The sequence below is a fragment of the Diadema antillarum genome, unplaced genomic scaffold, assembly GCF_040938485.1.
Source record: "Diadema antillarum isolate AM-2024a unplaced genomic scaffold, OU_Dant_1.0 seq00001411_RagTag, whole genome shotgun sequence".
NCBI lineage: Eukaryota > Metazoa > Echinodermata > Echinoidea > Diadematoida > Diadematidae > Diadema > Diadema antillarum.
Window position 1 is genome coordinate 650,809 of NW_027272165.1, and position 27,335 is coordinate 678,143.

The 27,335-nt window shown below is 39.8% G+C and overlaps 1 pseudogene; it reads left to right on the forward strand.

Moving 5' to 3' along the window:
* LOC139709194 (solute carrier family 4 member 11-like) overlaps nucleotides 1-27,335 on the forward strand; it is a 208,963-nt pseudogene that overhangs the window by 150,768 nt on the left and 30,860 nt on the right.

The following is a 27,335-nucleotide window of genomic DNA, read 5'->3' on the forward strand; positions in this document are numbered from 1 at the left end:
TTATCATCATGAATATGTATGAGGCATTTGATTAGTGTGGTTCATTTTCAAAGTTTGAAGATGCTTTCATGGCATTTGCATGCCTGCTACCTCTTTTCTTTCAATATTTGATCCAATCTCCATTATTATTATTATTATTTTTTTTGCCATACAGAGCAGCAGTCAGGGATGCTGTATAGGACGTGGTCTCCGTGACGACCTGAGGAGGAGGCTGCCCCACTACTGGAGCGACTTCCGGGACGGGGTCGTGGGCCACAAGACCCTCCAGAAACTCATCTCCACCACATTCTTCTTGTACTTTGCCTGCATTCTTCCATCCATCGCCTTTGGCGTACTAAACGACAAGAATACAGCCGGCAAGATAGGTCAGTGGGAAACCTTTTTTTTTTTCTATATATATGTTTTGTTAAATCAAATCAAAATCACATTATTTATACACAATTGGCAACAATTTGAAAAAAAGACAACAGAAACATTTGAGATAATCATACACATAACAACTCTTAACCTATGGAGAGACCAGGGTAACTACCTTCCATGGTGACTAAATATGACACATAATTATTATTCAAACTCATATGAGTTATGAACATGACATACACTGCATGTAATACATTTTGAGTGCACTGATAGAGAGGTAGTACATGTATCGAGGTACTGTCACAAGCAGCATGAATCTTCTATAAGTACACTGACCACCAATAGAGTTTATCTTCATGTATCAAAAATCAAACCTCCATTTTTTTAAATGAATGGGGAGCTTATTCCTTTTCTTAGCCAAATGGTATTATTTCTTTCTGTTTTTGAATAAATGATTTAAATGCATTTATATTTGGAATGTTGTTTTTTAATTTACAAATGGTCAGTGGGAAACTTTTTGCTTTCACTCTCTCCCCACCAGACAGCAACTGAAAATAAACAACTTCTCTGTGAAGTTCTAAATTTCCTGTAGACTCTGTACAGAACCAACCAGGTTCCGATAGGCATTGGCTTTAAAAGGATGGTATAGCTTTGGTTGCGATGGGGCTTCAGGTTTCCAACCTTTTTTTTTGTGAGATAATGACAAACCTTGCATGAAATATGAATTTGAAAGAGCATATAATTCTAAGAGGAGTTCAAAGTTTATTTGAAAAAAAAAAATGGTTTTGAAATCACTGAGATATCAAAAAAAAACAAAAAACAAATACAAAAACAAAAACTCAATGAGGTCCCAATAAAAGGTGGGACCCACCTTTTATAAGGACCACTTTGTTTTGCTTTGTTTATGGATACTTGGCCATTTCAAAACTGATTATCAAATAAACTTTCCATTCCTCTTTTTAAAATTGTTTGCTCCGTCATATTTCATAGGTGGTTTCTGATTATCTCACAAAAAGTTTAAATCTGAATCCCTCGTCTCAACCAAAACTATACAATCCCTTTAAGAGAGAAAGTAAAGAAGCAACAGGATACTATGAGCAACAATGGCTGGTACATGGAAATAACATGAATGCATGTAATCAATTCAATGATATTTCCATTAAAAAAAATACATGATACAAAGCTGTACATGTGTCAATTTGACTTCATCCAGCTGGAAAGGAAAGATCATTGAATACAATATAAAGTATATGCATGAATGGTATTACGTGTATTACCAAAAAAAAAAAGGAACAATGCACACTTTGTTATGGTACCAAAAAAAAAAAGTAATGATAACGATGAAAAACAGTGTACCACGAAAAAGCCAAGCTTGTAGGACATGGAACGCTGAAGTGAAAACAACAGCAACACCAATATATACCAATGAGATATATATTTTGCCTAGCAGCCTAAATTCATCAATGTACCATTTAGCAATTGATATATATGATGCTGATGATACAAGCAAAGCAACAATCTGTAGCAGCACTACATTAGAGTAGCATGTAAAATGAAAATTTTAAGTGTGCTTCATCAGTTTGGATTCTTTGTGATGATTTGATACTGTCAAGTGACCTCCACAGTACAGTTTGGTGTATTTATGTGTTACATGTTACAAGGATACACCTGGATAGGTGGGATAATGGGAACTAGGTCTATTCATTGGCTGGAGGCTGATGTAACACAGTAACACTCTCACGCTGTGTGGTTGATCAATGACAAGAATTGGCACATCTGGGATGATGGCTACAAGTGTGAAGTTGATCCATATATTGTTCGGGAGTCAAAATGACACTCTGACACTCAAGGCAGCAATGATGAAACGCATGTCACGAGTGCTCCAACAATTTTTTTTATTTTTTTAAAAAGAAATCAGAAACAGGAAAACAGATGAAAAGGCAGATGAATGGGAATTTTATATATTTCCCTCTTTTTTTTTGGGGGGGGGGGTTGGGGAAATGGGGTGGAGGTTGGCGTTGGGGCAATGGCAATTGAAAAGGGCAGCCTAGCACTATAGACACCATTTAATTGATTACTCTTTTTAAAAAATCGAGTGAAAATATTCACTCTTGAAGGAGTGAATACAAAAAAAGAGTGAATTTAGAGTGAAATTGGAGTGAAATTGGCGTGAAAATGTTCATTTTCACTCGTTTTAGAGTGACCTGAGGGATCACTCCAAAATCTGCGAGTGATCCCTGAGGTCACTCCAACTATCAGTGGAAATGAACGTTTTCACTCAAAATTCACCCTAAATTCACTTTTTGTTTTTGTATTCACGGCTTCAAGAGTGAATATTTTCACTCGATTTTTTTTAGAGAGTAAGTGGTACTGTAAAACACAATATTTTCGCGGCATGAACATTCCTCGTTTTACAGTAAACAATTGTGGTGACTCTATTTGTTGTTTCTGTCGCCTTGCTCTTCTGATCCCTGACTGAGGGTTACATGTTACTATTCTTGAGTCTTTTTCATGTCACATACATGTGTATTTAGAGACTTGAATGTGCAGTCACGTCTATGCCGCTGGTTGGAACCCACATAATGAAAGACTTGCAGTTAACTATAGCAACGAATACCAAACCTGATGCAGCATTGCAATTATTGTTTGATTGTTTATTGTTCAATTGTTTGTATCCAAGCTGATGTTAAGAAGGAGTAGTAATTGTGAATAACTTTAATTTTCTATCACAGTCTGACCTCAGATGTATGGCCATTTCTTATCATCCAGACTTTTGTATCATCTGGATGTGTTCACAGAGTGAAGATGAAAAAAAAAAATAAGAAGGAATTTTAAACTCAACTAAAACTCCCATGAAATTCATACATTGTATGATTTACCTTTATTATTCGTAATGGAAACATGTAATGAATTTTACATCAAAAAGTTTCAATTAAAAAAAAAAGAAAGAAAAAAGATTATGATCGTAATAGGCTAGCAAAGATAATACCACTAGTGCAGTGCATGCTACCTACCTTGCTACCATGGGTTCGGCAGCTACTCGTACACACATATACCACATAAACATTGTTTCTCTCATATCTGGCCAAATCGCACATCTAACCAAATAACTTATCCAGATGGGCGCCGGTCCAGACATGGCCGGATTTAACAGAGGTTGGACTATGTTATCATCAGTTTTCTTCTTCTTTTTTTCTTTCTTAAAGAAATATTTCCATCTAAATAGAGAATTAGAGCATTAGTACAATATTACTTGTGATGTGTTGTTTTCATTCCAGTGTTATTCATCATGATAATTCAAAACAAATGTTACAATCCGATCAATCACCATGTGCACGTGTTATGTCATGAAGTGAAATTTCACTGCACTGTCATTTCAGTTTACCTCTCTTTTCAGACAGACTCTTTTTTGAGTAATCTTTATTGGAAATCAGTCAGTACTTTCTTATTGCATAGATCCAAGACATTTGCTTGAATGTATATAAAACAGGCAAACGAAAACACACGTTAGTCATTTGAAAACACATTTGCACACCCCAGATACAAAGCTCATTCCCCATCAAAAAATTGAAATTTGTAATCAGACACACAGTCACAGCACTTCCATACTGGTGGCAATACATCCATGCATTTTATATACTTGTATGTTTGCTCATTATTAAAGGGGAGACACAGATATGATGGCTGGGCTTGACTCTTCCATCCACCTCCTTGAATAGCCGTGTCGAGCTTCACTCTCAACTGCTCAAGTTGCATCGAGAATGAGTCGTGCAGTCACACACCAATAAATTGCACGCAACATTAATTTGATCATCAAGAATGCTGACATCGCAACCAATGTCTTCTCTTTGTATGTCTGGTAGACATTTTCTTTATTTTGTTTGCTTGTTCCTCTTTTTTTTTTCTTCCTTTCGTCTGTATGTAGATGTGAAGAAAGTGATCATTTCCCAGACGATGTGCGGGATCTTCTTCTCCCTCTTCGGAGGCCAGCCTCTTATAGTGATGCTGACTACGGCTCCTCTGGCGCTTTACATCAAGAGTAAGTTGATGACGTTCAGTGAGGATTTTGGGTCCTACATGCACTCTCTTTTTTTTTCTGCCGCACTGTCACGGAACATCTCTCTCTATTTTTATATCTGTGTCTGTCTCCATCTATTTGTCTGCCTGTCTGCAACCTTTCCCTCTCTCTCTCATCCCTCTATCCATCCATACCCTATCCATCTATCCATCTATTTATATTTATATTCATCTGTCTATCTCTATATTCCTCGCTCTATCGTATATTCATCTATCTATCTATCGTTTTATCTATCTATCTATCTATCTACCTATCTACCTGTCTACCTATCTATTTATCTATTTTTCTACCTACCTATCTATCTATCTATCTATCTATCTATCTACCTACCTATCTATCTACCTATCTACCTGTCTACCTATCTATCTATCTTTCTATCTACCTACCTATCTATCTATCTATCTATCTATCTATCTATCTACCTATCTATCTATCTATCTATCTATCTATCTATCTATCTACCTATCTATCTATCTGTCTATCTGCCATTCTCTCAATCTTCCTCACCCTCTCCCCGTCTTTCTTTTGCAGCTACTGTCTCTGCACCCAGTGCACGCTATATTTTTCTTTTCATTCCATGCAAACTGTCATCAGGATGAATGAGATTGTCATTGCTGCGATGCTTCGGCTGCTGTTGTTTTTTAGAGGCTATGACATGGCAAGGTACTTTTTAGATACTGTAAAGTTCACAATGAACTGTCTGCAGAAACCTTGTAAGATGTGTGTTCCCAAGAGTTGGCAAAGATTAATGGGATGACCTGATAAAAGAAACGGTTTTCTGGTGATTAGAGCTAAGAGCTTATATCATTATACACTCTCTTTGATGGGTATTGCTTTACCTTATATTCAAAACACTTCTGCAGTATCTTCTACTATTCCTCACCAGATATTTCCCCATTAGGATAAAAGCAAGTGCTCCATATCACTATCCAAGTGTTTTCAATTTGCTAGTTGCTATTTGATAGGGTAGTTGTTACATTAGGGTCATTAGATAATGTTTTCCTCAATCTTTCACAGAACTTGTTAATACATTATAGTGCAGCAATAATATTGTTTTCACTGAGTCATGTGTTACATTTATCTCTTCTATTTTGTATTCATTTATGTATCATGTACCTGTTGAATTATTTATTTATCTATCTATTTATGATTGATTTATATATGTATGCATTCATTCCTCCATGTGTTTGTCTGTTTACTTATTGACTGATTTGTGTGATCGTTTGTGCATTCATTCATTCATTCATTCATTCATTCATTCATTCATTCATTCATTCATTCATTCATTCATTCATTCATGGTGGAGTGGGCTTCCAATAACAGTGATTCATGGGAGAACAAAATTTGACCTTTTGAAATCTTATTATGTTTAAAACAAGATGCCTCCCTCGTAAGATGTTCACATAGTGTATGCAAGTCTGCCACCATTTCACTATCAACCTCTTCACATAGACCTGTTTTAAGCTATTGAAGACTGCAGAACCAGTACAGCTACGCCATATTTCGTGGACTCTAAAGTTTATGGCCAGAAAAGATAAAAGACTATCTTGCGTGATATGTGGGAAACAGCTTTGTCATTTCCCTTGGAAACTAATTGTTTGGCTATGAAAGCTTGCTTGCTTGATATTTAAAAAAAAAATTAATCTACAGTTTCTCCTTCAACCATGAAATGCCCAAATATGTTTTAATGAAAAGTTAACTTATTATTTTTTTGTTACTCACAGCTATTAACCCATTGAGGACGAGTCCCGAGTATACTCGGGCAAGTGTCTGTGGGGAAATGTGTGATGGAGCAGAATCAGCCCATTCTCAATGGGTTAAGTGTTGCAAAAAGTTGTCTTGCTAGAGGAACAACACATCTGGCTTGTTTGTAGTAGATATCTGTCCCTCAATACACTACTTCATTCAAGATAGTAAATGGAAAGGTATTTTGTTGTGTGCCATTATGCAATATTTTGAGACTAGATGGGAAGATGAGCTGAGTCTTTGTCACCTGTTGCCAAGGAGATCATTACATCATCACTGTCTGGGCGTGTCTAAGAGTGCGGCAGACTCTGGCGTGTTGCAGGCCAGGAGAGAAATAGGTGGGAACGTTTGGCAAGAGTTCTCGTCGGCATCAGTCAGGCACAAGACTTCCTGCCGCTGTGCACGCTCTGCTCACAGCGAAACACAACTACCATTTTTTATGTTGGGGGAGGGGGCTAGACCGGCTGATGGGTTGATTGCGAGTTTTGACAGTGTTCATGTTTGCTGTCATCGCCATTCTCATCACTCCTATCTCCGTTCCCATCACTGCTATTTCGGTTCCATCGGAGTCGTTGTGGTTGGCTGTCGTGTATCGTTGCCGTCAGCGGGTGAGTTCCAAGCGTGAGCTGACGCCCAGTATTGACGGGCTTGCTTCGCCGACCGTCACCGCGGCACTTGTCACCGTCATCTTGGCTCAATCGAGGTCTGGCAGGCCGGGAATGTGTGCTATGAAGGGTCGTCATAGCGATGTCAACCGTGGGATGCGAAATGACAAGCAGTGAAACCACAAGCAGTGAAACATCAGTGGCCCAGTATATGTGTTGTTTGAATTATACAATGTGGTGTACCTGGTATACAACGTTCTTCCATACTTTGTACTATTAAAAATCAAAAGTTTTATGATTAAGTGTATGTTTCATTTGTTTGTTGATATATTACCCATTGTGGCGTACTTTCTTAAAACATTCTGGCTAGATGCAGTGCACATCAGTTAATCGTGTGTGCATGAATTCATCTGCTCTGCTGCTCCTTACATTGCTTATCTGTGAAGTAATCAATGTGAGATGGACACAAATATGGCAGCTTTACTGTGAGAGACACCATCAAAATAAATGTTACATGGCTGCTCATTTGGCAACCATGTGCCTTTGCTTTTGGCTTGGAGGGAGCTAAATGCAACAAACTGTAAAGTTTTAATCTCGGTTCAAATACTGTAAAAGTGGTTTCTTTCGCGGTGGTTTTATTTTCGCGCTTTTCGCGCTTTGAGGTTGAACCGCGAATTTAACATCATGCGAAAATGTTTTGAACTCGTCGCTTGTTACAACGCTATCGTTACCGACCGCGAATTTAAACACACGCGAAAAAGTCGGCACCGATGGAAACCGCGAATGTTTCTGTACGCGAAAGAAACCACTTTTACAGTACTGTACCTTGGCAGACACGGCCACTTGTATGTGTGTGTGTGAATAGGAAGATTCCCCGCATCTCACAGAAGTCACTAGGATCCACCTTCCTGGAGACAAGATTACAGGTTGGGGTAAATTTTGGCCTCGCGATTGAGTTTTCTCCGAGAAATTGACACTTGATGGACACTGGCTGGTAGATTACGTGTTCCCATGAGCCTCTGCTCAGTTATATGTCTCTGTCTGTGACGCCCTTACCAGCTTTTGAGCATTAAAGGGACTAGAAGATATTAAAAGAGAATCTGAGATTCTTTATCTCTCTCTCTCTCTCTCCCTCCACCCTCCCCTTCCCCCTCCCTATTTATCATCTGGGAATTTAAAAAAAAAATGTGCATTTGGCATTTTGATAACTAATTTTCCAGAGATGGAAATAATCAAGAAATACCTGTTATGCTATTTGCCAGTTGATATTCTGCAGATATCAGACAATTGGATGTATTTCACACATGCCTTTCTTTTCATATGTCATGACAAATAAGGATAATGATTCTGCCAGCTCATCAAGAGTGATTTTCAGTGGACACATCTTCGGGCAGTGTGCCTTGTGCATGATGGAAACTTACCACTATAGTGATCTTCTAACTGATAATTCCTAAAGGTCCTGTTTACCTTCGGGAAAAGTGATTTGAAAAATGTTCAAGATATCACACTTGATGTATATGTGTAGGTCCGTTGTATCAAAACATCCTACCATATAAATTTTTTGCAATAAAGCCTAAAATATAAGGAGATATCAGTAATTTTCTTGATAAACCATTAATAACTTTAGATGATTATACCCCCGCCAAACGAAGTTTGAAGGGGGTATATAGGAATCAGCGGACGGTCGGACGGTCGGGCGGTCGGGCGGGCGGTCGGGCGGTCGGTCGGGCGGTCGGTCGGGCGGTCGGGCGGTCGGTCCGTTGCAAATCTTGCGTCGCGAACTACTTCCTCAGTTTTCAACCGATTCCCATAAAACTTGGCACAGATGTGTGCCTTGGGTTGTAGATGTGCAAGACGTATTTTTTGACAGTACCCAAAAGTACGTTGCCATGGTAATGGCATATTATGGGCAAAAATGGGTACAAATCTTGCGTCGCGAACTCCTCCCACAGTTTTTGATCAATTTTTATGAAATTAGGTACAGATGTTCATCTGAATATGTTAATGTGCAAGACACATATTTCCGCAGTGGCAAAAAGTGTGTTGCCATGGTAACGGCATGTTATTGGTAAAATATAGGGCAAAATGCTTCATGGCAAAACTGCTTCATCAGTGTTCTTCCAATTCTCATGGAATTCATATTGAATGTTTGTCTTAGGATATAGGTCAGCATGACACATTTCTTGACAGTGACAAAAAGTATGTTGCCATGGTAACAGCTCACATATTATGAGCCAAAATGATGGAAAATTTTGTGTTGCAAACTACTTCCTCAGTTTTTGCCCAATTTCCATGAAACTTGGTACAGATGTGTGCCTTTGGTTGTAGATGTGCAAGACGCATTTTTCGACAGTACCCGAAAGTACGTTGCCATGGTAACGGCATATTAATGGCAGAAGATCAAGGAAAGATCTTGCGGATTTAACTATTTCCTCAGTTTTTTGACCAAAGCTTATGAAATGTTGTTTTGACCAAAGCTTATGAAATGTTGTTTGGCGGGGGTATAACCAGTCGCTATAGCGACATTTCTAGTTTAGTCTGGAAGCATTTTTATTATAACTATTGCTCACAATTTGTGCATTTAACTATACTTAATATCAATTATACAGATTCAAATTTTTACAGTGGATGTTTCTAACTCACATTTTAGAAGTATTTCCTAACTCACATTTTAGAAGTATTTTGGAGCACTAATGCTGGGTTTTAGTTTCATCTGCAAATGGTGAATTATGCCTTTAAACTTTTGAGGTAGATCATCCAGACACAGGCAACCGACGATTTTTCAATGAGGCCAACCAAACAGATTTTAATCGTGAAATATTGAATGGAAAAGAAAAAACAACAACAAAAAACAAAACAAAACAAAGAGAACCAAATGCAGAACATACCCAGTGTATCATTATTGAAGACATTAGCCACCAAGTCTTCAAGGATAAAGCCATCTCCAAATAATGAGTCTAGATTCAAAAAGATACATAGAACTTGCCACACTCTGTTCCAAAATTCACTAGTCACGTACTTAGGTGCGGTAATGATGTAACTACTCGGTAAATAAGATCGTGAAAAGTGTAGCCTTCGCCAGCTGTCGCGGTGGGCAACCGTTCTTGATCCGTGATGCGGGCCAATTAAGCACAGTTTGCTATTTCCATGAGCACAAATTTCCTTCATTTTCATGAGTCCCTACACGGAGTCTGATTACGACGTGACAGTGCAGATACCTTTGACCTTTCACTTCATTCTTGCTGATGTTGCTGTGTGTGTCATCCAATTTCTACTTGCGTGAGGAGTTATCTCACTTTTATCAGCCACAGCCAGAGTTACTCAAGGATCTAGAAGAAGAAAAAAACAAAACAAAGCAAAAATGTCATGCAAGTCAAATTCCACCCCTTTCTTGTAAACAGATATTAGCAGAAAAGTTAATTTTTGGTGTGGTTATTCACATAAATGATGATTTAGTGAGACCAACATGTTGATTGCTATTGAGAAAGCAGTTTCGTGTATCCCCCCCCCCCCCAAAAAAAAAAAAAAGAGAAAAGAAAACACCACCGACTACATTAATGTCATTTGCATGCCTCGACGGAAGCCTCGGGTGATTAGAGAAATGTCACTATAAATTATGAATCATGCATGTTATGCCTCTGCAAATAACAAGATTATATACATGTAGATGCCCTTCACTTTGGTATGTGGGTGTACTTTATTTACTGGCCATTAGTGGGAATCACACTGATGCAAATTAGCAGGATGCAAATTTCGAGATTTGCATCGCGATTCAAATCTCAAGATTTTTGCCCATATGAACACAAAAATCCTGCTAAATAGCGCAGTCGACATTGAGATCAACATCGCGATTGAAATCCCACAAAATCTTGCTATTGTTTTTAATATCACAATGATTTGAGAAATAGAGATAATTTGCAGCATGGTGTGTGTGTGTGTGAATGCTAGAGCAAAAAATTTCGAGATTTTTCGTCCCATCATTTAAAACCTACATGATTGAACAGCGCATAAACACAAGGGCAAGGGTCATTATTTCAGTAGATTTTGGGCATACGCAGTTTGGTTGACAGATTATTACGATAGGCAATTAGTGGGATATTTCTGTCCGTCTGAACTGTTGCAAAAAATTTCAGGATTTGGATCGCGATCATTAACCCAATATTTTTCTGTGTGAATGCAACTGTCATTTGTGTTGTCTGGAGATGCATTGCTAGGCAAGCTGGCCTGAGGAAAATAGCCCAAGTTATCTCTTTTATATCTCTGAATGGGACGTGTTGGAAGCAATGCATCATCTTACCTACACAGTGAGGACCATTCACACCAACAGTGGGAAATCTTGTCTTAATGCAAGAATAATTGTGATAGTTCTGCAAAAGTTTCCCGACAACTGTGTCAAAAGCCATCCAAAATGTCAACAAAAATATGGCATTGTCCCAGAGTGTGCTTTTTTCCCTTCATGTAAAGTTTGCTCTGATGATTCAAGTAGAATGCACACTGTCAAAACAAACAAACAAACAAACAAACAAACAAACTCATGATATGAGTCCCTCCCGATGGTCACAATTCAAATAAAACGTGCCGCAGAGTACCGAGCCAATTACCCCTTATGGCGCAAATACTCTCAATTTTTCTCTAGTGCTATAACTTTGCAATTTCATGTAGCAGTGTGCTTGAAAGCCAAAACGTTCTTCTTTTTTTTTTGTCTTTTAATATTAATTCTCAGACCAAGTTCTCTGCCCTTTGTTGTTTTGTTTTGTTTTTTTCCCTGCCACGTTTACTCTGTATCAATGACGAATATGTCATGCGCGAGAAACGCAATTAGCTAGTGAGTGACAATTCTTGGAAGGCAGAGCAGTGGAGTGGAATGGAAGCAATCATAGGGTAATGTGCTGACTGCATAGGGATGGGAGTTTGGCTCGCCAACTCTCTCCCTCTCTCTCTCTATTAAAGTCTTGAGTGGCTGGTGCTCTTCCTATTCACACATTACAGCAGGTTGATTAACCAGGGTTGATCTTGAGGTGTTTGGTGTTGTACACCACATTTGTATACCACATCATTTTCGGCTCAGTGTCTGTCAGTCTGCCGACCACTTTTCAAACTTTTTACCCTATGTCGTTTCATGACACTTTATCTAAAACATTCCAGCATTCAAAGCTTCCATCTGATGTCCATTTGCCTCTATGAAGCAGAGTTAAAAAACTCCCTACCGTGGGAGGGGGAACACCCCCCTCCCACACCCTCCCCCCGCCCCGCTCGGTCACTCCGCTCCCTCGCAAAGGTAAAGGTCCAAAAATTCTGATTACGACCCCCCCAGAAAAAATCCTGGATACACCCCTGCCCAGGGATAGAGGTACGTGAGGGTTTAACATCTTATCTATAAACCATACCATACTGTTCTTACTGCAGTGTCTTCATGAGGTGTGCTGGCCACTATGTACCGGATTTTTCAACCTGCCTTGTCATTGGGCACTCTTTTAGATGCTTGGGTGCAGATTAGCCTTTGACGATGTTGCCACTCCTAGGGAGGAGCTCTGCCTCTATAGAGCAGAAATTCACATTAAGTGGTTCTTCTCGTGGTTTTTGGTCGTCAAACAAACTTCTTTTTTTTTACATTGTCAGGTATCCTTTCTTAAGAAGAAACATTTTCAGAATTCAGGTGATTTCTTTAAAAAATTGCTGAGACAAGAGGACCATAACTGCCAAGTCTGCAACAGACATACAATGAGATAATGATGTAAAAATTTTAGATTGTTTGTGTATTGAGAAGATCTTAAGGACATCGACCTTTCACTCATTTTAGCTGAATTCATAGAAGCAATTGTGCCAGGGCACTGACATCTTGCTCGTGTGCCTAATCCTCTCCTGTGAGAGCAGTAAATATGGTATCCCCTTCCATACCAACATGTTTTAGTGTTTGTGCTGTAGTTTGTATGCTCATTTTGTGCATGGGAAGGAAAGGGGCTCAGAAAAGGAGGCAAGACTAATGAACATAATTGCTTCCCAAGAAGCCCGACATTTCCAGCCCTGATTAAATCGTGTAAGGAGCCAGATTGGTTTGCATGAATCGTGTGCATGCAGTGCAAGAATATATGTTAGGGATAGAATGTGCTTGGGGGCAAGACTAGTTTAGCCTGCCACAAAGTCTCAAGGAGCATCGAATAATGAGAAAATGATCAATTATCTCGACAAAGAGATGAGCCTTCTTGCCATTTCTTCTGAGACACCTAAACTAGGTTGAGTTATTTACCCCATCTTTTATTGTTCCTTTGGGCATGATTGTAAAAAGAAAAATTCCTTGAATGTACACTGTATATAGCCGTGCACCTGAGAGGAATATTTCTAGCTTGTTTATCGCAATAACAGTAAATTGCTCAGTTATTAGTAATTCTATTGGCCAGGATTTGTCTTGCACAAACTGCAAAGCTACTAAAAGGTATTTCCTGTCTTTGATAAGCCATGTTTGAATAGAGGCTTTGTCTTTTAATCCCCTTTTAACCCTGTTCTCTAAGTGATATAACGCCACATACAAGGGCCAATAGTATCTTTTTCACCACTCGTATACCACTCATATACTATACCCCGTGAACAGACCTGAAAGACCTGTTGTTACATCCTTAGTCATGTTTTATATGCTGCAGGAAATTTAGAACAAAAAGATGCAAACATTTTGTATCTGACAATGAAACTCAAAATCCGATACACTTGAATTGCATCAGTGTGACATTCTTGAACATAATCTCCAGTACTTTCAAAGATCATTTTGATCTCTGCCGAACCAATTTGATCGCTAGAGCCAGAGACTTTGTGTAGTCAGCCATGGAGAGTAGGACTGAGCCAATTTTGTTGCAGAAATGAAATGCTTCTCTGCCAGCATGAAAACTATATTGAGGCTTTAAGGTAGTTGAACATGAAGAATTGGAAGAAGGAGAGATGATGGAATCGCGCTATTCCAGCACCAAAGAAATCAAAGACAGATTAAGAGCTGAGACGCAGAAAGTATTTTCCACGCATTGCTTATGTGCACAGTGGCTGCTCATTGGCCTATGTTGTGATGTGAAAATGTATCTCAAGAAGCCGCGGAGCATTGCTGATTCACCTGTGCGCCGCGATCCGGCCGTCTGCATAATTCCCGATATAAAAGCAGCCTCCCCCAAAAATAGCACACCCCCGGACCCTGGGAAAGCGGGGGCTTGCCGGGGCAGGCCTGGCTACAATTTGCCGCTCTGTCATGCCTAATGGACCATGCTCAACTAGCTTTTTATGCAGTCATCGTACGAAGCCCGCTCTGCCTCACTGCTTCCCACTCTCGCTCTCTTTTTCTGTCTCTCTGTTTCCCTCTCCCTCTCTCCCCTTCTCCCGCTCTCTCCCTCTCTTGCCCGCTCTCTCCCTCTCTTGCCCCCCCCCCCTCCCATACTGTCTGTTTGCACTCTACACTGAAAATTCTCTCTGCATTCAATTGGGACAGAAATGAAAAGATCAGATTTTGTTGAACTTCAGTACGTATGTCTCTTTTCGTATAATTCCTTTCTTGCCTTTTCTATGGTGCTGTCTTCGGTGTGTATATGTGCTTTATCATATTCTATCAATAATTCATGCTGGACATAAAACAGTCAAAGCCATTTCTTAAAAACCAATTTTGTGGTATGATGAGATATCATGGTTTGTATGCTGATCATTTTCACAACTGTTTTTACCCTTGGTAGGGACTCCTTATCCTTCATGGCATGTTGTCATGATTTTAAGGCTGTAAAAGGGAATACTAATCATATCCCCTAATGTCAGTGAATAAACCAAGACTTTGTATCAACCATTCCTATGCTACACTGTATGTTTATTAGATTGTGTGCTCAAGATCATTTGCTGCACTACACACTAGCTACTCTGTGTGAGTTCTGTGTGCACCTCAAAACGATACCCAGTAATCGATCCTCTAGCACAGCAAGAAATGTTCAGTGTGCTGGCTGCTCTGTAAACCCGTACTCAGTAGCTGAGGGTCCATGATGTTTGAATACATCCCACATGCCCCCAGGATATCAGGCATAGGAGAACAGCCGTCAGGGAAGAGATCATTGAACATACAACTGTTCAGGGTGTAAAGCCCGTCTCCTTCATACCTGGATCTCAAAAGTGTGGATCTTGTTTCCTCTCAAATCCACGTCCCATTTCTCTGAAAGCCCCTCCTCTTGTTTCTTTACATACTGTAGCTTTTATCTCTCTGAATTTAATACCAATGATTCTTTTTGTTTCCTTCCTGTTTTACATTGCACTTCAAAGCCCCTTCCCTCACACTTATAGCATCTTCTGATCTCAAAATGAGTGAAATTTAAAGGGATCGTATAGTTTTGGCAGAGACTTAACTGCAGGTTTTTATCATCTTTTTTTTTTTTTGGTGAGATGGTGAGAAACCTCCTATGAAATATAAAAAAGCAGGTCATTCCATGAGGATTTCAACGTTTATTTGATGAAAATTGGTTTTGAAATGGCTGAAATATCCAAAAGAGAGTGATCCTAATAAAGTGTGTGGGACCTACCTTTTATTACGATCGTTTTGTTTTACTTTGTTTTTGGATGTATCAGCTATTCAAAACCTGATTTTCATCAAATGAACTTTGAATTCCTCTTAAAATGGTATGCTCTGTACTATTTCATATGTGTGTTCTTGGTATCTCGCAAAAAAGTTACAGCCCAATTTTCATCTCCACGAATACTGTACCATCCCTTTAAAGTTTTCTGTTGTAGGTCTCTTCTTTTCCCTCACATAATGTAACTAGTTATACAAGAGGTAAAGAAGCTACTGATACCCTTTACTGGCCCTTCTTGAATTTGCAGTTGTTCGTCAGCTGTGGATGGTGACTTCCTATGTGCCAAACTTGTTGAAAAGCAGCCTACTATACTCTTTGTACATGTGGTATTACTTGTTTGAAACATAAAAGTTTCTAGAACATCTTCCAGGTGCCTTTAAGAAAATGGAGGATTTTTTTTTTTTTTTTTGGTCATGAAAAGGATTTCATTGCAACCATTATTCATACTTTTATTTTTTAGATGTTACTTCACGACTTCTACTGAACTGTATGGATGTATAATGTGTGTACATGCATTGTGTATGCAAGTTAGGTCCACATGGACATTGTTGCCCACATGAACACAAAGACATTGTTCAATGATTGTGTGGGTGTACATATCTCTGACTCTTCTTTACTAACCAGTATGAGTACACACACTGTGTGTGTGTGTGTGAGGGTGTGCTGTGTGTGTACACATGCTAAAAGCATTCATGAATAAAGTATGTTCTGATGAAACATTGTTACCCTTCTGATTGCAAGCGCAGCGTTCATTATTTTGTTTCTTCATCATTCCTTCTTTCCTCCAGTCCTGTACACCATCTGCGAGGACCTCAACCTGGATTTCTTCTCCATGTACGCCCTGGTGGGCATCTGGAACTCTCTCTTCCTCCTCATCTACTCCTTCGCTGACGCAAGCAAGCTCATGAAGTGGTCCACCAGGTACGCCGGCTTGTCAATCCCCAGAATCCAACCGGTTCATCCGTCCCTTGGAGAAGTGTTTTTTTTGTGTGTGTGTGTGTGTGTGTGTGTGTGTGTGCATGTGTGTGTCTTTTGTTTTCTGTCTGTATTGGTACAACTGTCTCATGTCTTTTAGTGTGCACATGTGTCCTCAAGCAGAGGCAGCTGTTTTTGTATTTTTTTCTTTGCCAGGAGCACATAACACATTTTTAAGAGGACTAATTGATATAGTTTGAACAGGTGTTTGTTTTTATATGTTTTCCCTGTGATGCGCTCATGCCACAGTTTATTGTATCAAGTAGATTTTTTTTCCCCTGGGTGTTGATAGTAGTTTATAGTTGTATGTCTTCATGATGTCAGATTAAGAAAAAAGCAAAACAAAGAGAATAAGATTATAATTATCTTTTTGTTTGTCGCTGAAGAACAGGAACTCATGTATTGTTCGTATTAAAGTGAAAGCCACTTTTTCTGTTCTGATGTGAGTATTTGGTTCTTGGGTCCATAAACTGCTGATATCAAGTGTGATCAGTATTAAAAAAAAAACAGACAAAAACAAAACAGGTGGTTTCTGCAGAAGAGAGGCCTATTTCTCACATACCTTTATAGTAATGTCAAAACAGTTGTAAAGATGATCATACCACTTACAGTACTGAAGAGATGTGCCTGGTAATTACTCAGCCAAGAAGAATAGAACATATCCCTTGTGATAATAATAGTTGACAAATTTCTTCCTATTATCAAAAATTTGAATTGAGAATGCTATTTCATCTTTCCTCTTCTTTCAGTTTTAACAATATTATGTATTAACTATATTAATACTCTCTCTTCTATCTGTTTGTTTTGACACTGTGTCTTTGAACTTGTTTCTGTTTTGGTTTATTTTTATTGTGCAGGTCCACGGAGGAGATATTTTCGCTCTTTGTGTCAATAGCATTCTGTGTAGATGCTTTCAAAGACTTGGCGTTTGGTAAGACTCCAAAAAGAAACTACCCTTCTTTGTCTTTGTCTGTTTTTTCTTTTCTTTTTATATGATTAAACATGCAGCTTGTCAGGTTAGTGCATCCCTGGGCCCTCTCCAGTAGGGCTGCTGAAAGCTTTGAAGAGTCAGTGAATCAAAACAACAACAACAACAAAAGAAAATCTCAGAAGTCCTTCACTCTGCAATTAACTGTAAAAATCCTTGACCGTTCGCTAACCATGAAGAAAAAAAATCAATAAGATAATGATAAAAATCAAATGCCATTTAATTTCTCCCATGACCTTCAGAATTCCTTGACTTTTGGAGGTGGCACCAGTCTCTGGTCCCTTTTGTACCTCAAAAATTAGAATCCTTCTTGAAGTCAGAGGAAATCATATCTAAAGTTTGTATGATTTCTTGTGAGATTTCTATGTCAATTCACAAGTTTGAATGTGTATATTTTTGTCATTGACTAAAGGTATCATCCACTCATTTTAGATATCTTTGAGGAAAATGAGTGTGGATGCATTTTTAACAACTTCCTTTAATCTCGAGTAATGAAATTGACGTGGGGCTAATGAATATTTGTTAATCTTGTATAGGACCTTTAGAAAGACTAAATTAACCCATTGAGGACAGACTGATTTGCTACAACAGGCATTTCCCATAGACGCCTGCCCAATTATACTCAGGACTCGTCCTCAATGGGTTAATTCTTCTACTCATGCTCATATTGAGATTATATTGAGGTGAAAGATTAGCCCTGCCCAGTTTTATGCCTCTAAAGGTCTATGCTTGAAGAGATAGAGATTAGTGTGGTAACAAGATCATGCTTTCTTTAACTACTGAGAAATAGAGCTAGCCTAAAAGTCACTCAAAGGTCATGATGGTATATTTCTGGAAGCAACAACAACAACAACAACAACAAAATATGTGACCTTTTAGATACATGTACATGAAATTACAACTACCACAGTTGAGCTTGATTGGTGCTACATTGTACATGTGTTGACATCCTACAGAGTTCAACAAGCACTACCACGCAGCAGAATGCACAGGGTCTGTCAGCCCTGCAGTTGCGGCGATGGCTTCCACCGCCGCCACCACCGTCCTCGCCTCCTCCGCCTACAACGACAGCAATATCACCACCCCCACCAACTTTACCACCAGCATCCCCACCACCATCTTTCCCTCAGCCTCCCCATCCGCCTCCCTCATCAGCAATACTACAGCAGAGGTCCTCCTGGCAGGCGAGTGCCACAGGGATTCCAGCATCCTCTACCTTCTCCTCATGCTGGGCACCCTCTGGCTGGGGGTCACTCTCTACAACTTCACAAAGAGGTGGGTACAATGTGCCTCTCTTAATTGGTGGATCATAACACCACCATAGCTGTACCTTGAGGTCCCTGGTCCGAGTCCGCTGGAAGCAGTGGCTGTGCCCCTGGGCAAGTCGCCGTTTCCTCATCGCATTGTCGTTTAGAGGGGATTTTTGCCTCTTGGTAGCTTTCTCCTATTAAAGCACTTTAATACTTCTTTTGGGAACAAGTTGAAATAAATCCAAACACAAGCAAAAAGATGATGTGAGGGAAGCAGTTTAAGACATTTCTGATGTCATGACACAAATAATGCCATTCTTCTTCATGTTATTTGTTCTTCAAAACAAGTACCATCACATTCTAGAGCTTGAAATAGGGATATGGTGATAACTCTGGGAGACCAATAAAGGCTTAATAGGCGTGTTAGAAAAACAACATCTCAAAGTTGTTTACAACACTACATGATACTCGGGACTCAGCCTAAAAAAGGAAGCAAACGGAAGAAAAATTTGAATGATATGTAAAACAGAGTACATAGAAAGGGACAGAGACACGGTTAGGGGGTTTATATTGAAAAAGTATGGAGAAAGCAGTTTGCTCTTTCAAGAAATTGCACCTGAAATTGTTTCAAAATTGCATCGAGGCATTGGAGTTTTTCATATTACTGGATAGATTGTTTCAGAAGATGAGCCCGGTGTAGAAAATGTCTGAAATAGCCTTATTGATATTTGTATGTGAGAGAGCTTTGTTTAGGTCATCAAGGCTCAAAAGTACTTGTAACCTCAGAAGCTGCATGCTTCACTTTTAAAAAGGGGATGTGTGTGTATGTGATGGTCAAGGGCTAAGTGATTTTTAGCAGTCTTACAAGACCTTTGCGTCACCAAGATTTTGGTTTAGTTTTATCATTAGAAATGTCTTTTTTTTTCTATGTGTGCAACTCAAAGCTTGGTTTTAATTTTTTTCTAAAAACAAAACTTCAAAGTAGATTGATTTTTCATTTTTTTTTCCTTTCTTTTTTGAGAGGGAGGCAGGGGTTGATATACAATCGTAGATAGAAATCCCAACTGAGAGTTAAGATTTCAGAGGCTTACGACATGATTGGTAAAAATTCCCCTGAAAAGCAAGTCAGTCCATGCAGGGTTTCAGTTTGGATATCCCACACTGGGGATATATTTTGGGCAAATTATCTTTAATAGGTTCCCATTTTTCTCTCTTCTTTTCTTATCCCTTTAAAACAACAACAACAACAACAACAACAACAACAACAACAACCCACACTGGTAGGAACTTTAAGGACATCCTAAACATTGTTGTTGGGAAAGAAAAAACGAGGTGGAAGCGTTCAATTTAGAAAGCCTCAGCAGTGATGAGAATATGGAATGATCAGTGGCTAGATTGGTATCACCTTATTTAGTTCCTTCTGGGATGAACATCACCCCCGATGCAGCCAATGACCTTACAATGAAAATACATGGACAGATAGAATCAAAGTGTCTGTATAAATCATCTCTTGAATTAGCTCTATTGGATTTGGTATGAATGGGTCAGATCATGGGGGCAGTGAAACAAGTAGTCTACCCTGAGGGTATTCTTGAGTTTGGGTCATTATCAGAAATATTGCCACACCTCGCCATGCCAATGCCATGACTTTGGTGATGTCACCCGGACACCAGTGAAGACATGGCCACCACTCTCCTCCATCTGTCTCTGTCCTCCACCTCTCCCTGGGATTCTGTCTGGTTCGTTCCGGTCCACTCACGGATGATCTCCCACCTTTTTGTCAGTTTACCCAGTAGCAGCGTCACTCTGACTGTCCCATATATGATCTACATTACACACGAGATGTAATCCTGTGTGCTGCCCTCGTGTGATTCCTTCCTTACAGTCCCTTCCTAGACGCCAGCAAGCGAGAGGCGCTGGCTGACTACGCTCTTCCGGTAGCCGTCCTCATCATGTCCTTCGTTGGATCCTACATCTTCAGGAACACCGAATGTGAGTCCACCACCCTGGGAGGGAAGTTTGAAAGGCTGCCAGAACATAACTCACATCATGCCATCTTACAGACCCCCCTCTTGTCTTTTTTTGAACAATAACAATGATAACAGTAGTCATAATGATAATGATGATATAATGACAGAGTTGCCAAATCTTTTTGATTCTACAACAGGCTGCCTGAAAACTTTGAAATCTTGTCATGTCTTGTCAAGAGAAAGTTTAAGTTTTCCTGATTGGAGAATTATTTTTGCCCATGAGATGCTTGTAACACAGACGTATATCCCTGATTACCTCCTAGATTTTAATAGGTGAATGTTGGCATCCCTGTAATGATAATCATATCAGCGATAATTATAATGATAGTGATAAGAATCATACTAAGGAGGAGGGGGAGTCGGTGTACCTTTCAGAGATGCTGTAGCCACATTCTGGAGATAGGTAGGCTATCACACCTACCAGGCATCAGAAGCATGCCTTTTTTTCTGCCTATGAGAACTCTATTTATAATTTTTGAATTAATGTCTGAGGATACATCATTTGCAGCATTCATTGTTGAAACAGGGCACAAGAGTGTATCATAGGGAAAGCTTTCATTCTGACAATGTTGTTCCTGTACTGTCCTGGGTGATACTGTAAAAGTTAGACTTTTTTTTTAACGCATTTTGTGCTACAGGAAACTAGCGCAAAAATAGAAGCATACATTTTTTTTTTTTTGGGGGGGGGGGGGGGCTTGTTATACCCTGTATGTAATACTATTTTGTGCTTCGATTTCACAGAATTAAAACTGCACAAATTTCATCTCACCCTTCCAAGAGCAAACAAAGGCAAATACTGGCACAAAAAATTTCCCTTTGACGGTATGATGATGAGAGTGACTGTCCCTTTCCTTTGCAGCGGACTTGTTTCCGTACCATGACGAAGATGTAATGAAGCTGACCGAGTTCAAGGGAGTCAGCATAGGGATGGTAGCCGGCTCCATGGGGCTAGGGTTCTGCCTCTCTCTCCTCTTCTTCATGGACCAGAACATTACTAGCGCCCTCGTCAACAACCCGGCAAACAAGTCAGTTCCATTCCAATCAATGATTTCTGCGCTGAGTTGTATTTTGTTGCAGCTGATTGACAACTTGCCCTTCATCATACACTACCAACACTATTCGCGATGCTTTGACAGTGAAAACGCCGTCCTTTACTTGTGATTTTGTTGTGAATTAGTCGTGCAAAAGTCGTGCTTTTGCACTTACATACTGTCTCCGTGGTTTTGCCGTGATTGCGTTATGCTTTGGTGGTGAACGAGTTGTGAAAATGTGCTGGAATCGACGTGAAATTGCCGTGGATTAGTAGTTGTTTAGTCGTGAAAAAGTCGTGCTTTTCGGTCAGAACAATCACCGACATCCTGCCTTGCCCCGTCGCCGGCTGGAGCGACTCTTTTGTTATGCAGCGTGAAAATCGAACAAAAGACACTTGCTATTCATGGCGATAATCCGCCTATTGATACGTTGGCTATTGTCCGTCGCACTCGCTCCCCAAAACCACGACTTTTTCACTACTAATTCACTACCAAAGTACGATAAGAGCACGGTTCTTCTTCACATCGCTAAGTTTGAAAATCCGTTGCTAATCACATTCACGTCTCATGTCGTAATCCTCTACACAATGTAAGCCACTCCCTCAGAGATCGTTGTGTGTACGTACGTGTGAAATATCATGCAAACGGTAGCGCGTGCCGTCAATGGTTTCTTCAGATCAAAAGCACACTTGACATACTAGTACAGTAGTACATTGGAGGTGTCTCTCTAGCTCTTCCACCCAAAGAGATTAACCTCCCTGCTAGGACTACTAATTCTTGTGCATCGTGCGCCTTCTGGGCGCAATGGATACTCAGTACCAATCTCTAGCAGGCAGGGCGGCCTGATGGGAACACTGACCTGCTTGCGGGCGGGAAGCGCGAAGGGACAAGATAAGTGGGGGCGCGCGCTTGGGGCACACGTTGTGTTTGATACTCTCTCTGTATTAAAACCCAACCCAAAAGGGGATATTTTCGCGCGACTACTGGTACTGTAATTTCTCGCGCTTAGCCGGGGAAAGAGTCTCGCGTGTTTTTAATCCCGTGGAATCACGACATCACGAACAGGAACAATGCGAGCAAAAATATCCATGTGCCTTTTTTTTTCCCACAAAAATTATCACTTTTACAGATAGCATATACTAAGTGCGTTCTCGAACTATGAAGTACACTGCATTATGCAGTACTAGTAGTAGTACACCTTATCATATCTATATCTCGTATCGATCACAAGTGTAGATCCATATCTAGCAGAGGGCACGGCCTGCTTGCATGTCAGTGAATGTGTGACGGCACGTGGGATGAGATTTATTATAACGGAGTACCGGACATTTTCTGTCCACTGTGCAGTGATTCTCGGGTTCGTTTCATGAAGTTACCAAACAAAAGTCTGCAGAACAAAATGGGCAGAACAATGTCAGGCTTTCGAGTCCTTTCTCAGAAGCGTCTCATTAGTTGGCCTATGGCAAAAGTGCTTCATAAGACTCCCGTTTCATGGAGTTGTACATGCATCTCAAATATACTTTACATAACTCTCAGAAAAGTATCCCATATGCAGGGCTCGACACAAACGGTGGCTTGGCGGCCCGGGGCCATCAAAAATGCACGTCGGGCAACCAAAGAAAGTCAAATGTTTGCGTTTTCCTTGGAAATGGACAGCCGTAACAATTGGCTCCGTAAGATGCCGTAAATGTCAAATGTTTGCTTTTGATTTTGGAAATGAATAACGGTAATGTTCGACTCCGTATGATACTAAAATTAATGTCGGATGTTTGCTTATATTTTTGGAAATGAATGACGGTAACCGTGAGTCAGCACCGTACGGTGCTAAAATTGATGTCAGATATTTGATTTTGCGTTCTGAAATGAATAAGGATAACATTCGGCTCCAGAAGATGCTGAAATAAATGCCGGATGTTTGCTTTTACGTTCGAAAGTAAAATAGCATTAACATTCAGCTCCGGAAGATGCTAAAGTAAATGTTGAATGATCCCTTTGACGTTTGGAAATGAATAACAATACTTGAATATTCAACTCTGTACGATGATTAAATAAATGTCGGATTTTTGCTTTTATACTTTCGAAAGTTACTTGCAATCACATTCGGCTCAGGAAGATGCTAAAATACATGAAAATAAATGCCGGAAGTAAATAGCAGTAATATTCTGCTCCATACGATGCTAAAATAAATGTTGGATATTTCGTAAGTGAATAACATTGACATTCAGCCGCGTTTGATAGTAAAGCAAATGTCTGATGTCTGCCTTGACGTTCAAAAATGAAAAACAGTAATATTTGGCTCAGTACGATGCTAAAATAATTGTCAGACGAATTAATTTCACTTTCGGAAGTGGACAGCAATAACATTCGGCTCAATCAGTGTCGGATGTTTGTTTTTAAATTTTGAAATGAATACCGGTATAATATTCTGCTCCGTACGATGCTAAAATAAATAACAGCTTGTTGCTTTGACATTTGGAAATGGTTAACGGTATCAAACGACTCAGAGTCAGTTAGTAGCGGATGTTTGCCTTCACGTTCGGAAATGAGTAAGGATAACATTCAGCTCCGTAAGATGCGGAAACAATGTCAGTTGTTCCTTTTACATTTTCTTGCTGTTTTGCTTTCACGTTCGGAAATGAGTAAGGATAACATTCAGCTCCGTAAGATGCGGAAAAGAATGTAAGTTGTTGCTTTTACATTTTCTTGTTGTTGTTGTTTTTTAAAGCTAACTATCTCTCATAAGACTCACAAGAAACGGACCCTACTGGTCCATTTGCGAACAAAAACGAAACAAGGAAACTTACTGATTATAGTGACATGGCATACGGGACAGTTTTATAGTGGGTGCATGTTGCGTCATCCGTTTACTTCATTTTATACATGTTGCATTAGTATATGACCCTTATTTTCAACATTTAAAGGGACTGGCCAGTGCTGGTTGAGGTGAGGGATTATGATTTGAATATTCCTAAGTGAGATAACGAGAAACCCCTTATGAAATATGAAAGAGCACGCAATTTTAAGAAGGATTCAATGTTTATTTGATGAAAATTGGTTTTCAAATGGCTGTGATATTCAAAAAGTGATGATAAAAGGCAGTTGACAGGCCACAACTTTATTAGGGTCTCCTTTTGTTCACATTGTTTTTGGATATCTGAGCCATTTCAAAACCAACTGTCATCAAATAAACTTTTGATACCCCTTAGAATTGCGTGCTCTATGAAATCTCATCGAGTGGTTTCTGAATATCTCCCAAAATGTTGAAAGCTAAATCCTTGCCTCACCCAGAACTATACAAACCCTAACTGCATCCGTATCGAAAGCCGCCAGCCAGAAAGCCTGAAGGTACAATGCTATCGCCCTTGGTACAAAAATGAGGTACTAGTAATTATTTCCAAAACGGTATTGCCACAGTCATCCTGTCAATACATTGGGGGGAAAAATCTTCGTGAATCTGGAGCAATCCTACCGCTCGCCGCCTGTGTGTGCGCGCGTGCGTGGAGAAATCACTGTACTGTAAAACGAGGAATTTTCGCGTGCACGTGAGTTTCGCGAATTTCGCGAGCGCCAAGATTCGTAACGAATCATAGAGCTGTATTATACCAAATGCAGCTCTATGTAACTCGAATCCACAACCTGTGTTACAGATGCCTAATGTCGAGCTTCAGACCTACGTTGCCAACGCTGACACGACACAACGTCCCGGGACGTAATTTCAGAGCAAAAACCTTTGTCGGTCGCCAAAAAGCGTTAAGTGCACACTAGCAATGTCACTTCGACCGTGGACTGTAGCTGCTCAGCTACATTAATAGGATGCAGTGCAGAGAATATCGTTTCCGAACAACTCGACAACGACCGACACTGGTTTATGCTTGCAAACTAAGCTACAATACTCCGTAGTCATCAAAACAGCTTACTGGCGCGCGCAAATAATGTGCATGAAGATCCAGCCTCTTGTGTATAGCGTCGTCGTTGCTCGTTAAACATTCGCACCGAAGATCTAAAGCTCGCTTCTTATTTAGTACTTGAGTCTTCAGACAGCAAGTATTTATTGCACCCCTCCGTTTATAACATGTTATGCATGTTATCCATGACAACAACAAAAAAAGTATTTACTGATAATCCTTGTCATGATCATTTTCATTACCTTTTTTAAAATCAGGGGCGGATCCAGGAATTCTGAAAAGGGGGGGGGGCGTGACTAATATTTCTGGTGCCACTTCCGGGTTTCATTTCATTTCTTTTTATTTTCTTTGTTTTTAACGAAAATTAAAGGGGGGGGCGTGCGCCGGTTGCGCCCCCTCTGGATCCGCCACTGAAAATGATTTATTTTATTCGCCAATTCTGACACTTTTCATTCAAGTTTTTCATTTTTGTCCTTATTAACATTACGATCTACACCCACACTTCAATAATATATCAGTTTCGCTGATTGACCATATTGTATCGTAAATCACGTTCTTTGTTTAAATATTCACACACACACACACACGCACATATAGGTTATATGAATTATATGTATTATATGTCATATGATGTCTATACATATCCCTTATATATATATTATATAAAAATATGATATATGTATATATACATGTATATGATATATAATATATGTATATATATTATGTATATATATATATATATATATATATATACCATAAAAACAAAGATGAAACCAAGGTTATGCCGTGCAATCACCAACAGCTTATTTCTGCAAACAAATAGTGATTTGCTCAGTCTCAAGTGACGATACTACTAGGGAAAAACTAGTGTGCGGAAATAAATTGTTGATGAATACAGCATGAACTTCACTGGTTTCAGTTTTAATTTTGATTGGATTATCACACCACCACGTATATATATATATATATATATATGAAAAGAAAAAGAGAGAGGGGGGAGAGAGAGGGGTTATAGAGGAAGAGAGAATTACACAAATTAGAACGAATAAAAGAGTGAAGTGAGAAGTAAAAAAATCAAAAAGCATTGAGAAAGTAAGAGAAGGATCGGTGGAGTGTAGAAGAAAGAGGTACATAAAAAAGCCTATAGAAGGAAAGGTGAGGGAGTTCAAAAAAAATGGGGGGAAGCAGGAAAAGGCAAAGAGAATACAAGAGAACGAACAAGATCGTAAGGCTACAGACACACATGAAGACCAGAATTCATACCAACTACAAGTGGAAAACAAACGAACCCTCTCAAATCGCTTGTTACACGAATACCTCAGCATACGAAATGAATGAAACACTGAGACCGTTTCCAAGAGCAAATTTACAGTTTACACTTTATTTACATTTATTTACATCAAGTGCATTATCAAGTGCATTACGACGACATTTCAACATTTCAGCGAAACCTAGCTGGAAGTCTCACTTCTCGCCTGCCTCTTGGTCGACGATCGACTCGGACGTTCGAAGGCTTCTTGGCGCTTCCCGAGCTCAGCGTCCTCTCCTCGAGCGACGCAGGCCGGGCTGGCGTTGGCGCTGACACTGGCTCTGGGTCTGGTGTTGCCGCAGTTGGATCTGGCACTGGCAGCGTTGTTTCACTAACCTCTCGCCGGACGGGCTGGAGTTCATGCAACACAGGGGTCCTGTTAGATCACAGATTATGAAAGGAGAGAAACAGTCACCTTTGTGAGATCATCAACATAACTGCATATAGTTTGTGTAATGCGTAAATAGTATATACTG